Here is a 12,790-nt window from a genome sequence, read left to right on the forward strand (position 1 = left end):
ATTTTGTACTCCCTGAACATGTTGGTTTGCATGGGACTCGATAGTAGTAAGTCTGCTGTTTCATTCTAACATGCTCTGTTATATTGGTTGTTGGTATGCGGCATGCACTCTTTGTTTGCTTATTCTGCGCATTACAATGATCTTGTTATAACGACGAAATGATGAGTTCCAAATTCTTTGGCAAACAATATTGTAGTGTCTTTGCCTTTCCATTGTTGCTGTCTTAACTTGTAATGTCTTTGTTTCAGATATAGGTGCTGCATGGACAACTTAAAAGATTGCCGGATCGCTTCATTGTATTGCTAGGTTTAATTACTATTCAATTTCTCTGGGTTCTGTAATATTTTTTCAAAGCCTTGCAGCTGATGTAATATTTAGTTAGTTTTTATAGTTCTTTCGCGCATTTTTTCTTTGGTGCTTGTGGTAAGTGAGGCCATCCGACAGAAATCAATGTTGCGTAAATATTCTCAGTATCTAAATCACGAATTCCCATCCCTTAAACGGCCCAATTAAGAGAAATCACATATGTGCCGGTCCGCAAAATCCTAAAGCGCCTATTATGCCGGCATATAAACAGCAACTAAACGGGCTGGCCCACTTACTTATTGGGCCAGCCCACTTGATTTACGGTGGACCCCACACTCTAATTGGGCCGGCCCACTTGCTTTAAGGTGGACCCCACCCACTACTGGGCCGGCCCACTAACTAGTTGGGCCAGCCCAATTGCTTTTGTGGTGGACCCCACATACTAAATGGGCCGGCCCTTTAAGAGGAAAGTGGGACCCACCTGTGTTTCTGGCCCGGTCCACTATCTTGTTGGGCCGGCCCACTTGCTATATGGTGGACCCCACATACTAATTGGGCCGGCCCTTTAACAGGAAAGTGGGCCCCACCTGTGCTTTTGGCCCGGCCCACTATCTTCTTGGGCCGGCCCACTTGCTATATGGTGGACCCCACATACTAAATGGGCCGGCCCTTTAACAGGAAAGTGGGACCCACCTGTGTTTTTGGCCCGGCCCACTATCTTGTTGGGCCAGCCCACTTGCTATATGGTGGACCCCACATACTAAACGGGCCGGCCCTTTAACAGGAAAGTGGGACCCACCTGTGTTTTCGGCCCGGCCCACTATCTTGTTGGGCCAGCCCAATTGCTATATGGTGGACCCCACATAATAAATGGGCCAGCCCTTTTACTAGAAAGTGGGACCCACCTGTGTTTTCGGCCCGGCCCACTATCTTGTTGGGCCGGCCCACTTGCTATATGGTGGACCCCACATACTAAATGGGCCGGCCCTTTAACAGGAAAGTGGGACCCACCTGTGTTTTTGGCCTGGCCCACTTTCTTGTTGGGCCAGCCCATTTGATCTATTGTGGACCCCACGTACTAAATGGGTCGGCCCGATAGCAGGAAAGTGGGACCCACATGCTAATTGGGTCGGCCCAATAACTTCTTGGGCCGGCCCAGTTGCTTTAAGGTGGACCCCACTAGTTAAATGGGCCTGCCCGATAACAGGAAAGTGGGTCCCACATGTCTTGTGGGCCGGCCCTTTTGCCTGTTGACCGGTCAAACGAGTGCATTCGGCCCGGCCCACATGCTTAGTGGGCCGGCTCATTAATGTTTTGACCGGTCAACCTTAGAGGTTAGGCCCGGCCCACGTAACTAATGGACCAGTCCAGCTATATAGTTGACCGGTCAAACTAAGTCAGCTGGCCCGGCCCGCAAACTTAATGGGCCGGCCCGCTTAAGACGTGGCAGGCCTCGTGTGGGCCTACCATCTACCACGGGGTTTCAGCCGGTTAACGCCGTTAATCGCGCGATTAACTGCGTCGCCACGTGTCGGTTGCATGACGTCAGCAGTCAACGGGCTCCCGGAAACACTTGTGCAACGGTCCGATTTTCCATGGCGGAAGGGCGCCCAAGCGCGACGGACCGAAAAAATCGTCGTAGGACTTTGCCTGACGCAGTTTCCACAACAGAACCCATATCGTCGGGTTAGGCCCATAGGCGACGAAAAATACCCCTTAGCGGACGATTTTGAGACGTTGTCTATCAGAACTTTTCTTGTAGTGATAGCTCGGCGAGGCGGTTCGTGTGGTGGCCGCGGCGCAGAGCGGCTCGGCCCATGGTGGCGCTCAGCAGCAGATGGAGGTGGCGGTGGGGCGGAGCTCCAGCGAGAGATTGGGGTGGCCTGGCGGCGCGGTTCGGGGTACGGTGTAGGGGGAAATGGAGAGGAGCTTTGGGGGTTTAAATAGGAGGAGGAAGCAAGTTGATTGGGGGCTTGATTCGGCCGAAATCGAGACAGGAAGGTCGTGGTGGTTACGGGCGCAATCTCCGGCCGGAGATAGGTGATGATGGGTGGGTCCCACCTGTCATTGCGCGGGGAGGGAAAAGGGGATGGAGAGGGAAAGCACACAGGCTTGTTCCCGGCTGGGCCATGTTGGCTCGCTGGGTCGGCCCAGTTGTGTCGTTCTTTTTTTAATTCCTTTTCTTTTTTCCTTTTCTGTTTTCTTTTTGTTTGTGAAGCATTTGGAGCACCAAAATAATTCAAAAAATACAAATAAAATATCTGTTGATTCCTTATGAAAATTACTTCATTATGGAAACACTTTTAAAACCAAATGAAACTTTATAAAACTAAAATTTGGCATACCTGCTCTACGGCTATAATTGCCATTTTAGGGTTTGGGGTTTTGAAATAAAATTTGAATTTTCCCTAAAAATCAATGATGTCAAGATGCTTATGAATGCAATGCATGATGTTTGGAAAATTAAAAAATTGCGATGTTACAAACCTACCCCCCTTAAGATGAATCTTGTCCTCGGGATTCGGAATGGCTAGCAAATAGGTGTGGGTGGTCCTCTTGAAGATCATCTTCTCGCTCCCAAGTAGTTTCTTGCTCAGTGTGGTGATTCCACTGGACTTTGCATTACTTGATCGTCCTAGTACGAGTAGCTCTTTCTGCTGTCTCCAATATCTTGATCTTCTTTTCTTCGTATGTAAGATCACTCTCCAACTGTACCTCCTCAAGTGGCACTGTATCTCTCAGCGGGGTCTCTGCCATTTTTGGGTGACACTTCTTCAGTTGGCTTACATGGAACACATTATGAACTGCAGATAGAGATTCAGGCACTTCCAACTCACATGCTACTTCACCTTTGCGAGCCAAGATCTTAAATGGTCCTACAAATCGGGGTGCTAACTTTCCTTTGACTCCAAATCTATTCACACCACGTAGTGGTGAGACTCTAAGGTATGCTCTGTCACCTATCTCATAGGTCACTTTCCTATGCTTTGACTCAGCGTAGCTCTTCTATCTGTATTGAGCTATCTTCAGTCTATCTCTGATTAACATGACCTTCTCTTCTGCGTCCTATATAAAATCGGGGCCAAATAAGCTCCTTTCGCCTACGCCACTCCATAACAATGGGGTGGTGCACTTCCTTTCATATAGTGCTTCAAATAGGGCCATACCAATGCTGGCTTGGTGGCTATTGTTGTATGAAAATTCGGCGTATGGCAAATTTTCATCCTAGCTGGATCCATAATCCAACACACAAGCTCTCAACATATATTCCAAGGTTTGGTTTACTCTCTCAGTCTGTCCATCTGTCTGTGGGTGAAACGCTATGCTGAACTCAAGTCTAGTTCCTAGTGACTCATGTAGTTGACGCCAAAAGTGATAGGTGAACTAAGTACCTCTATCTGAAGCAATACTCTTGGGCACACCATGTAGACAAATGATTCTGATCATGTATATCTTGGCTAGCTTGACACTTGTATAGGTGGTCTTCATCGGGATGAAGTGAGCCACTTTAGTCAGACGGTCTACTACGACCCAAATAGAATCAAAACCTGATCTAGTCTTTGGCAGACCGGTGATAAATTCCATGCCAATAATATCCCACTTCCACTCTGGTACCAGTAAGGGTTGCAATAGTCCTACTGGTTTCTGATGTTCTGCCTTGACTCTGCTACAAACATCACACAATGCAATATACTCGGCAATATCTCTCTTCAAGTTTGCCCACCAGAACCTTTCCTTTATGTCCATGTACATCTTAGTGTTACCGGGATGAATGGAGTATAGTGAATCATGTGCCTCTTGAAGAATCAACTTCCTAAGTTCCGGGTCCTGGGGCACACAAATTCGCTTCTCGAACCACATGGTTCCTTGCTCATCTTCATGAAATCCCTTTGCTTTGCCTTCGCTCATATTGACCTAGATTACCTCTATTTCTTTGTCTAACTTCTGAGCTTCTCTAATTTTATCCATTAGTGTTGGTTGAAATTCAAGCGATGCCAAATAACCTTCTGGCACAATCTCCAGTCTAAGATCCTTAAAATGTTCACACAATTCCTCAGGTAGTTCTCCTGCGGTGAGCCCGTTCACATAGGTCATACGGCTCAACGCATAGGCTACAACATTAGCCTTTCCCGGGTCGTATTGCAAATTCATATCATAGTCCTTTATTAGTTCTAACCATCTCCGTTGCCTCATGCTCAGTTCCTTCTGAGTGAATATATACTTCAGGCTCATATGGTATGTGAACACATCACAATGCTTTCCCATCAGATAATGTATCCACACCTTGAGAGCATGCACGACAGATGCTAGCTCTAAATCATGGGTTGGATAGTTTATCTCATGATGCTTGAGTTGCCGCGAAGCATAGCACACTACTTTGCCATCTTGCATTAGGACACCTCCAAGTCCTTGGAGAGAAGTATCACAATACACTTGGAAAACTTTATTGAAATCAGGCAAACATAGAATTGGTGCACTTACTAGACGTTGCTTCAACTCCTGAAAGCTAGCTTCACATTCTCAGTCTAGATGAATTTTTTCTCCTTCTTCAACAGTTCTATCATGGGCTTTGCGATCTTGGAGAAATTCTCAATAAACCTTCGGAAGTATCCAGCGAGTCCTAAGAAACTCCGAATCTCCTGCATTCTTGGGTGATTTCCATTCTGTCACAGCTGCAACTTTGCTTGGGTCTACTGCGACTCTTTCTGCTGAAACTATGTGCCCAAGGAATTTAGCTCTGTCTAACAATGAAGAAGACGGATGAAGACGGTGTCGAAGAGAGATGAAGACGGTGTAGAAGTTGAAGAGAGACGAAGACGGTGTAGAAGAGATGAAGACGGTGGCGTGCGTACAAGATGGACGAACATGGTGGCGTGTATGTTGGAAGAAGATGGTGGCATGTACAATGATGAAGAGGATGAAGACGGAGCTTGTCGACTCAAGTGGAACGCGCATGATAAGGTTTGTGCTCGATAGGATAGTGGGTCGCATCATCGGAGAGAGCTCAAACCTTGCATGCATTGCATCGTGTTTCTTGGTTGTTCTTGGTTCTTATCCATGAGATGGGTTAGAGCTTGTGTTCATTCTCATGACCAGCTCTAGCTCACCGGAAACGGATTCCGGATGCATCGCATGTTGCATGTGCGAGGGTGATGATTTTCCCGATATACCATATTGAGAGGTTACACCTCTATGACCATGAGAAAATCATCACTCACTCTTTTCCATGTTTTCACCTTGTGTAGTGGTAGCTCTCATCGTCCTCTTTCCGGCAAAATTGGTTTCATGTCATTCTGAGTTCCCTAGCTCGAGTTATGGTTTTTTACATTGCATCATATTTGAAAAAGAAAAGAAAACTGCTCTTTAGGCCGGCCAGTACTACCGCGGGTGGTACCGACCCAGTACCGTAAGCCTCTCTGTGAGGTACTGGACCCGGAGCGGTACCAGGCCGGTACCAGCCCGGTAGTACCGTATATTTTACGGTACCGGCCCGGTACCGAGACGGTACTACCGGCCCAGCCCCTCTCTTTCTTCTCCAGCCTCCCAGCAGTCTCCTCCCACGTTGTGGACCGCGACGCCCAATGCCATCCCACCGCCGCGCCACCAAGCCTGCGGCCCAGCTGGCCACACCTCCAGCCCCGCAGTGGGCCGCCTCGCCTTCACCCACGACCGGCCCAGCCGCTGCCACCCCAGCCCGCGCTCGCCAGGCTGCTCGCTGCTCGCTTCTTCGTGACTTCACGGGAAATCAATCCCGATGGAATCGATCGAGTTGCCCCACGTGGATCCCAAGCCGCGATGCCACCGCTGCGTTCACACGCGCGCTGGTGCTGCTGCATGCTGCGTGCGACCCAACCTGCTACAGCATGATGCGCTGCCCCTGCCCTGCCACGCTCTCTCTCGCCCCTTCTCTGATTTGGATTTGCTCTGAGTTGCACAAGCGGTAGTACCGCTCCGGTTTGGACCTTTTTTAACTGTTTTCTGCTCAGTTTGCGCGCCGCTTTGACAAGCGGTAGTACCCGCGAATCTGAACGTTTTTTCCAGCCCAACAACTATATTTTGGAGCCCCTATTTATACCTCTCTTCCACCTCCGACCCAACTACTTCTTCCCCTCCATTCTCTCTCCTCCATTGTTGACCTTGAAGAGTTTGTTCCTCCTCTTGATCCCCCCACTATTTCTTGAATATTTTTTGGGGAAAGGAGAGAGGAGATCTAGATCTAGAGCTTCACCAATTGAATCCCTCTCCAAGTGAGGGGATCTTGCTAGATCTAGATCTTGGAGTTATTTGGTGTTCCTCCTCTATTTTGTTCTTCCTCCCTTATTCCCCCACTAGCTTTTGTAGCTTTGTTGGAATTTGGGAGAGAAGAACTTGGGCATCTTAGTGGTGTTCTTAGCCATTGCATTAGGTGCATCGGTTTGGGTTCTCTCCGGGGTTTCGGTCTCGTAGAGGGCGTGTTTGACCTTAGTGGTGTTGTTGCCTTCGTGGCCTTGTTACCTTTGTGGTGTTGTAGCATTTGTGGCCTTGTAGCCTTTGTGGCCTTGTCGTCTTTGTGGCGTGGTAGCCTTTGTGGCGGTGTTGCCTTTGTGGAGTGTGGTAGCCTTTGTGGTTTTGGAGCCGGTTGTGGCGCGTTGGAGTCTTTGTGGCTTTGTTGCCGGTGTGGCGTGTTGTAGCCTCTTGTGGCCTTGTACTTGAGAGCCTCCGTGTTGTGGAGTTGCCTCAAGCTTGATACTTGGGTTTGCCCCAAGCTTGTAAGGGTTCGGTGACCACCCTCAAGGGTCCCTTCGTGGATCGAGGCTTTCCCCTTGGTGGAAAGGCTCGAGGAGAATACGGTGGCCCTAGCGGCCCATTGGAGTGCCTCGTGCCTCCACACCGCTCCAACGGAGACGTAGCACCCTTGGGTGTGAACTTCGGGATACATCGTCGTCTCCTCGTGCACCGGTTACTTCTCAACCCGAGCTCCTTACCTATGCGCTTTACATTGTGATAATCCTTATGCTTGTTGTTCCATATCTAGCTTGCTATCACCTTGTTGCTCATCATGCTTAGCATAGGTTGTTGGTGCACCTAGGCAAACCTTAGTTGATAGGCTTTGTGCTAAACAAGTAAACCTTGAGTAGTTTTATTCCGCCTTGTTTAGCACTCAAGTAGAAGTTTTTATAACCCGCCTATTCACCCCCCCCCCCCCTCTAGGCGACATTCTTGTACATTCAATTGGGCAATGGGTACTTGTTTTTAATCGTCATGTCATTCAGCGAACGGTAGTCCATCACTAATCTCTTGATAGACTCTTTCTTCTCAACAAACAGTACGGGTGCTCCCCAAGATGAATAACTAGGTCAAATAAATCCTTTCCCAATATGCTCCTTAAGTTGCTTCTTTATCTACAACCATCTTATATGGTCTCTTGGCTATGGGTCGAGTACCGGGCAATAGTTCAATGAGAAACTCAACCTCTCTATCAGGTCGCAGTCCTGACAACTCTTCTGGAAAAACATCCGGATATTTTCTCACTACGAGTACATCCTCTAGGCTAACCCCCTTAAAAGAATTGACCTTAGTTCCCTTAGGTTGGAAAGTAGATTTGAAACGGATGCGTTTCTTCTCCAGGGTTGTGAGTGTGACGGTTCTCTTAGCACAGTCTATTATGCCCTCATATGTAGTCATCCAATCCATGCCTAGGATTACGTCCAAACCTTGTGTTTCCAAGACAATTAGGCCAGTGGGAAAGTTATAGTCTCCAATGCGTAGTCCCATTTGATGGCACACAAAGGTAGCTATCATTTCTCCCCCAGGAGAACTAACTTTGATGGGTTTGTCTGATGTTCTAGTGGGTATCCTATTTCTATCCACGAATACCCTTGATATGAATGAATGTGATGCACCAGTATCAAATAGGACAAGTGTCGAACAAGTGTTAAGCAGAAACGTACCGATCACATCATCTGGTTCATCATATACTTCCTCCATATTGACATGGTTAACATGCCCCTTCTGGAATGAATTTGTCTTCCTCGCCTCTTCGGCCTTCTTTGCTTCCTCGGCCCTCTCCTCAGGATACTCATTAGCAAAATGCCACGTCTTCCTGCACTTGTAGCATTCAACTTGACCGAGATCCTTCTACACAAAACGGTTGTCGTTGTTATGGTTATGTCCATTGTTGCCTCCATAGTGGTTGCAGTTTTCCTTCCAGAGTTGTGGTGATGATAACTTTTATGGCCATTGTGGTGGTGGCTATTTCCAGTGTGGTGCTGATGTTTACTTCCACCATCATTGTTTCCATACTTGTGATATCTAGAACCTCCACTGCCTTCACCATAAGAGCGCATCTTATGTGGTGGTCCCGAACCATGTTTATCGTAACTGTGTTTCTTCTTCCTTTTATCCACTTGCTTCATTGTGTTCTCCAGAGTTATAGCTTTGTCACAAAGTGACTGGTAAGTAGGCACATAAAACACTGACAGTTGAACTAGCAGCTCGTCATTCAGTCCCTTAAGAAACCTTTCCTTCCTCTTGGCATATATGTTGATATCATCCGGCACATAGCGCGCCAAGTTGCTGAACTCGTCTATGTATTCAGACACACTGCGATGACCTTGTCTGAGGTTTAGGAATTCAGTCCTCTTCAGGTCCATCACTCCAGAGGAAATGTTAGCGGTTCAAAAACCATCCTCGAAGATTTCCAAGTCACCTCTGCTATGGGATGAGTGATTTGGAAGGTCTCCCACCAACTAGATGCAGGTCCTTCCTGCAGATGAGCAGCAAATCTGACCTTCTCAGCGTCAGTGCATCCTATGGTCACCAAGTCCTTGTTCACAGAACGTAGCCAATCATTGGCCACCATGGGTTCTGCTGCCCTTGAGAACTTCTCAGGGCGAAGCCTCAGAACCCTGGTTAGCATATCCACGTGAGGGGGTGGTGGTGGTGGTGGAAGTGGTGGATTGTTGTTGTTGTTGTTGTTGTTCTGTGTGTTGTTGTTCAACAGAGTTATGGTTTCGATCACTGCTTGCATCAGCTAAGCTTGCGCCTCCATCATTTGCTGAATGTAAGCGGGCACTTCAGGATCACGAGGGGGCGACATTCTGTTTGGTATAGGTAAGATTTGAAATTTAGAAATAGAAACTAAGGGAAATAAAATTCCTACCCTTTCACAAAACATGCATAAAACAAACCTTAAAGCACACAAGTAGCGTATAAAAGAAAACATTTAGTCTCAACATACGTGAATTGTAAACGTCTCGAAACCAGAAATAAAACACACTAGCTTACCTACCACATGCGGTTGGCAAACTCAACTCGATAGCTAAGGAAAAATGGAAATGGTGGTCGCTCTACTCAGTTCTGGGTCTTGTAGAGGTTGGCATAGGTCCTGTCGCTCATCCTCGGAACGTGGGAGCCAATGTTTGCGGTTGGGGTGTCCTCCACATCAGGAACAATCAGCCGGTGTTCACCGTTAGGCAAGATGAACATGACCTCCTCGAGGTCTTCCTCATCTTCATACATATCCTGATCCTTGTGGTTGTGGACAACGGGCTGAGGCTGCAGCTGTTGTATTTGCTCATAAAGGTGTGCGCATTGCCCCTGGAGTGCCATAATAAGCGCGCCCTGGTCCAGTGTCTTGTCCTTCAGCTTCTCCTTCTCGTTCCTCAGCTGGGTGTTTTCAACATACAGTCCATCTCTCTTTTCAGCTAGAAAGTCAACTAGCTTCTCAAACGCTGCCGTGGCAGAACCTGCTACCGGTGCCATTATTTAACCAATTTTTTTCTAATTATTTTCCACTCCCTCTTTTTTCTATTGTTTCATAATTTCCTGTATTTTAGTTATTTCACAAGTTTAGTCTCTAACTACACTTAATCTCTAGTCAAATTACTTACTCGTGGTCAAACTTCCCGCTTGGTCACCCATCCTCCCACTACTCCAGCACCAGCACGCTTAACTTCCAATTTCCTTCCCATCCTGCTTCCAAGTGCTTCGCGCGCATGTTACTGATACTACTATCATATGAATTCTACTGACATGTTGGTCACGATATCACACTTCTTAATTATTTGAATTCCAAATAATTCTTTTAATAAACAAAAGTAAATGATGTAATAATAATCTTGAATAAATAAATAAACAATAACTATAATTTTTAAAAACTTTATTTTTTTTTGCAAAAACCTAAAAATTTGCAAATTTGAAAATCTAAAAATTGGCTAACCATTATGGTTAAGTAATAGTAATCTTTATGCAGGAATTTAAATTTTTTAAAAAATATAAAATATAAAATCCTGAATTTCTGGCAAAAACTAAAATCTTCCTCTTTTCATATTTCCATTTGAAATTTTGAGAATCTAAAAATCTACCAAATGGGTAAACTCGGGTCAGTTCGGCTGTAACTTTCTCCCACGATCATTTTGATATATTATACATTTCTTTCCGACTTCTTATGCAAAAGTTAATGCCATTTTATCTTTTTTCTAAACTTTTTTTGCAAAAAAGTCAAAATTCAAATTTGTTAATCTTTCTATTCTTAATAGGTGATCCCATTTTCCTGCACACGCAACCTTCCACTTCACCAACCTTACTCCCATACATCCTCATTCGTCCATGCCATCATCAGTTCGCTAGCTGCCACATCACTAGAAACTATCGGTCATCGCTCCATTTCTTTTCCGATTCCCATATGTTACGTTCACGGTTCACTTCATGTCGACGGGAGGTTCAGCTGTGGCCCATCAAGCAAGCCAGCACTGGGCCCATTAGTCTATATTCCTTTAGGTTTTAGCCCACATACAGCCTAGTAGTCTATATTCTTTCAGGCTCCGATGTTGTTTTTCTCCTACCTCTGTAGCCATCATCGAAGAACCGAGCAGCCGTCGACGTTTCTTCTTCTCACCAATTTCTGCGACAAACGATTTCACAACCTGCCACCTCATAATTATGTAGTAATGCAGTACATGAGGAAATAAACGGTCGCGTTTCTTCTCCAATCCCTTCTACAGGTATATTATCTTGATTCCGCTCGCCATCTCGCCACTCACTTCTTGCACACCCGGCGCTTCGTTCGCCGGCACCACGTGAGCCATCATCTTCTCATTGTCGGCTGCAAGAGACAAGAGACCCTGACACTATATCTCCATCTACCGAGCACCATGCGCCGCGTCTGAACTCTGAAGGCGTCTTCATGGTTATTAGTAAGAGCATCACTGCAGCCTCGACGGATTTCTGGACATGTACGTGGTCTGCTTTGAACGATAAGAGGCACCGCTGTCCGGATGAAAAATCTTTCTGCGAGATCTAGTGATGAATCATAACTCTATTTATGCGATGGTATCATGCATTGGAGGTAAATCATTTTCCAATATTTTATTGCAGAATTTGATTGATTTTGCATGGGTTTTAGTATCGATACTGATGAACACCTCCAAGGTCATTCTGTACATATGCATGATTGCCTTCAGTTCAGATTGGCAAAGTGCCGCCTGAATCGATATCACAATTTGCCGGCAGATTCCAAATGGCCCCTCACCCTTTTATAGATCATCATGGCCTCTCACAGTCTCACCTTAAAATGGTGTTGTTTCGTTCTAACTGATACACCGAAATTGGCCTGGACTTTCTCGCTGGTTATCTTTAATTCTTTATTGTTGGTTGAAGTCGTCTGCTCCGGCTGCTCATGGGCTAATCGAAGGGTCTCACGGTATAAATAATTACTTATCTCTAAATCCTTCTCAGATTCCTGCCTGATACTTCTTTTTTAGCTATGACAGATTATATCGAGAGGTGGGCTGCAGCCTTCAATTCAGAGCTACTAGATGATGGAATTGGAATTTTCCTTCAAGTACGCAATATCTGATTATTTTTATTGCAAAAGCAGCAGTACATGAAATATTTAGCGGCCAAAGATCGAGTCATTTGTGTTAGAGATAGAATCAATCTCCGTAATTGTAGGGAGTTGTTACCTAATACAACTCACCTTTCCCTCTCCCTCACGATGTAATCTACCATCTATATAAGGCAATGCAATGTATGCCTGCTCGGTATCCGAGTAGAGATATTCCTACCTGATCAGATCAGACCGGCTCTTCCGCCGAATCCTCTGATCGCAAATCGTCCCCGTCGCCGTCGTCATCTCCCTCATGGCGTCGTCCTCAGCTGCCCCGATGCTCAACCTCGGGCACCCCTTGACGGACAAGCTCTCCCGCACCAACTACCATGGCTGGCGCGCCCAGGTGCTGCCCGCGATATGCGGTGCTCGCGTGTTCAGCCTCCTCGATGGTTCGGACGCTGCACCACCGGAGATGCTGACGGAGAAACCTGCTGACAAAGATGCAGCAGATCAAACGGAGAAATCCGTGCTCAACCCTGCCTATGACGCCTGGATAGCTCGGGATCAAATCGTCCTCGGCTACCTCCTTCAGTCGATCGGGCCTGAGGTCCTGCCTCACGTCCACCGGATCGAGACAGCCGCCGGAGTCTGGAAGGCGGTTGAGGAGATGTT

This window comes from Lolium perenne, chromosome 2 (assembly GCF_019359855.2).
Source record: "Lolium perenne isolate Kyuss_39 chromosome 2, Kyuss_2.0, whole genome shotgun sequence".
Classification (NCBI taxonomy): domain Eukaryota; kingdom Viridiplantae; phylum Streptophyta; class Magnoliopsida; order Poales; family Poaceae; genus Lolium; species Lolium perenne.